Consider the following 4148-nt stretch of genomic DNA (forward strand, 5'->3'; position numbering starts at 1 on the left):
TATCACTAAACCAGAGTTGTTATCAAATATACAAACCGACCAAATCTTGCAACTTGTAAAAGGTATGCGAGATCTATCTTAAGTTTGGTTTACAATGGTTTTGGATTTAATTTTGTCTTGTTATAATCGAATTGATGACAGGTTGAAATGACTTGGTATTAAATATTTTAGGGTTCGTTTGGCATCGTTGTGGTTTTCTGTTTTTTGGTTTTCAAACTCATACGATATATGTCATATAATAAAACAAAAATTAGACAAAGCCATTAAAATCATGATAATATTGAAAACTGACAATAGAAAAGTAGAAACACCTTTTTCTTGTTTCCTGTTTTTGTTTTTTGTTTTAAAAAAAATAGAAAACTAAAAACAAAAAACAATGCCAAACAAGCCCTAGGTTTTAGATGGTTCTTGAGTTTTTTTTTTTTTACTTATATTGCTTTATTTCACTGAAGTGTTTAATGGATTTATAGGCCATTGCCAATATTGCTTTTGTGTCGAACACAAGAACACCAAAGCTTGGCACAATTTTTTTGCGCTGACCTAAAGCTCCCTCCGTTGGCATGTAATGGCTTTGCTAGCTTGATTGTAAAACTTTGTATGGCACCTCCACAGCTACACCTATACTATTATACTAATGCAGGTTATTGAATGTTAGCCATTAAGACTTGTAATTAGTTTTAATTTTAAGCTTGCATGGCATATCTTTATTTAATTAGGGCTTGTTTTGATTTTCTGAACTGAACTGAACTAAATTGTTTATGAGAGTAGGAAATTAGGAACTAAATTGAAGCTGAAGAGAATAAGTCCTTACATAAAAAGTTTTCTAAGTATGTTTTGTCCAATTTTTCAATCACAAATTATTTAACTATTGGTATATATAAAGTTAATTATATCAATAAAAATAAAATATTTAAGAGACACAATTTAATTTGGTTGTGAAGCGACATATTAGACTCATAGAAATATAGTGATAAAGCAAACATCACCATTAAAAAACATGATAATTTTTTTTTTAAAAAAAAAGAACCTATTGGAAATAATCTCTAAAACATTTAAAACTTAAAAACATAGACTAGAACTCTAAAAAGTAATTGAAAATAACTCAATGAAGAGTTATTTAAAAGAATTCTTGTACTTATTCCAGTCTATGCACTTCTGATTAGGGCATCTTCTTAGCTTAAACTGAATATATATCTTATTTAACGCTCCAAGTTTCCTCCAATATTCAGTCACCTTGTATAAGCCATCATAAATGTAAGTAATACCATTCTTTTCAGCATTCTTAAGTCCACGAATAACCCTAATCACATTTCCTGCATCTTTACTATTCCTTAATGCCATATTACCTCCTGTAAATTCTTGACGCTTTTTGGTGACTTTACTCGCAGTGTCATAAGTACCTCCTTCCCCGGTGTATATCACCTCTTCCGGGCTCACTAGAATGTCATAATACCCTTCTGTGGCAACAACAGATATTGCTAAAATCCTTCCATCTAACCTACGATCATAGTCAATACCGCGAACTCTTTGAGCATGGACTCCCATAATATTAAGCTCCAATCTATAATCAAACTTATCTTCAACTTCAACTCCTTCAACTCTTCCCATGGTTTTTTAGGTGGTTCATTGAGTAGTTCACCTCTTTGACCAAGCCTTTTCCATGCAACAAGGTCAATTCTATTGCTCAATTTAAACTTTTCCTTTTTAAGTAACTCACATTCTTTCTTAAACAAATCCAATAATGTCTTTCTTTGTCTTAGTACACGATTGACTCTAGGAACTTGGTTAAGCCTGCCGCGGATACCTATTTGATTCATTATAGAAGGGTCTCAGGCTCTCAGCTCCTTTGTGTTGTTCTTAACCTTGAACAAACACGTTTTCTTCTCTAATTTTCCTTTTTGTACAAAAGATTAAGTTGTCCAATATTATTCTATTTGTTATCCTGCATGAAGGATGTGTAAATGTAATGAAAAGCAAATCAAATTAATGTAGTTAATATGAGCAAATAGAACCATTGCAAACACGTTAAATTTTAAATAGTTAATAACTAGAGTACATAGAACCATTTTGAAAATTGTTTGAAAATAGATCATATTCAATAGTAAATGTATGTGTAGTAAGGATAAAGGAAAGCATAATGGAATATAATTTGAAGGAAAAGGTCAATTAAAAGAGCACATTTAGTAGAAAAAATATGCACATGAAAAACTTTTTAACATACACTCACATTCTCTTAAAATTTGAATAATGATATTAAAACAATAAAAGAGTTAAACAACCAAAAATAAAAATAAAAAAGAGAGAGAGAGAGAGGAAAGATTGATCAATTAACAAAGAAAAAAGAAGGAAATATTAATCAATTAATTAAGAAAAAAACATATAAAATATAAACATCATTTATATGAATTCAGGGCTTGTTCTAATTTATTGAACTGAGCTGAATACTGAGTGGCTGGATTGATTGTAGCTGAACTGAACTGAAATGTTTATGAGAGAAGGAAATTAGGAATTGAATTGAAATGAGCAGAACTGAACTAATTGGAGCTGAACTGATTTAAACTGAACTGATTGGAGCCGAACTGAACTGAAATTAAGTTAAAGAGAACAGGCCCAAAGTCCATAAATAAATAAATAACAATAAATAAATTACATTATTTATTTTAGGAAAATGTTATACATAGTCCTTAGGGCTACATATAATCATTAGATTTACACTTGAAATTCGTAAAAAGTTGAAAAATCATTCAAAATATAAACACTAATAACACTGATTTACGTGTGTTTTTGTCATAAATTCATAATTTTATAAAAATTTTAAGAGTATTTTAATGCTTATTTATAGCTCTTAGGGCTACATATAACATTACCCTATAGTACAAATGTTATATGTAACCCTAAGGGCTATATATAAGCATTAAATGTACTCTTGGAAATTGTATAAAATTAGGAATTCATGACAAAAACACGTGTAAATCAGTGTTATTAGTATTTATATTTTGATGATTTCTTAACTTTTTACGATTTTCAAGTGTAAATTTAATGTTTATATGTAGCTCTAAGGGCTATGTATAACATTTTTCATAAAAAAAAAAAAAATAGTAATTTGGCACTGCTTTATATTAGTTAGCCATTGTCAATGAATGTATTAAATGATCTCTTTTGCATAGGTTTGATCGCAACTATTACGAGTATTTGTAACATATTTAAATTTTTTTTAAAAAAACACATTCATACAAACCTAAATGATCACATTTAAAATTTGTTTTGTTATAAACATGTATTATCAACAAAAACACATAAATAATAAAAAAGAATTTGAAGAATGGACGAAATACATATAATTTGAAATTTTAAACTAATATAAGTTACATTTGTTTTAAATAATACTGTAATTGGTAATAGTTGATGCTTACCATCAAAAAGCCTGATTGGATGAAAGCTAAATTTAAATAGGAATTTCAATTTTTTTTTTTTCTCATTGTTTTACAAATCTAAACCATTTCATTAAATACTAGAACTTCAAATCACTCAAAACTACAAACATGACCAAAAACCTTTGCTTCTTCACTTCCTTTAGAAACACGATAACTCCATAATTAAATTATTATGGTATGTTGGCAATATTTAAGCAAATATTCTCTTCATCACCTTTTATTTATTAAACTTATTTACTGAACTTATATAATTTTTACAAAAATTAATTTTATTGAATTAAAATTATTTTAATTATTTACTAAAATGATTTTAATTTTGCTGTACTTAAATTTAATTTTACTGAATTAATTGTTTTTTATCGAGTTAAATTTTTATTTTATTGATTCTCTATTATAATTCTTCTTTATAATTATTGATTTTAATAAAACTTAACTTAGTTTTACAGATCTGAAATATTTTTACTGAACTAAAATTATTTTTATTGAAATGAAATTATTTTACTGAATATTATAATTTTTATGGTGAATAGAACAAGGCCTAAACTTAATTAAGTTAAACATCTATTAACTTTCTTTGTGTTAAAGTCTTTTGTTAACAAGTCCATCGAAAATAAATACTCTATTTTTTTTATCAAAATATGTCAAAAGAAAAATTAAAAGGAAAAATGGAAACTAATAATTCCACCTTTGGGTTTTTAGCTCAAAACAATCTCA

The sequence above is a fragment of the Chenopodium quinoa genome, unplaced genomic scaffold, assembly GCF_001683475.1.
Source record: "Chenopodium quinoa cultivar QQ74 unplaced genomic scaffold, ASM168347v1, whole genome shotgun sequence".
Lineage (NCBI taxonomy): Eukaryota > Viridiplantae > Streptophyta > Magnoliopsida > Caryophyllales > Amaranthaceae > Chenopodium > Chenopodium quinoa.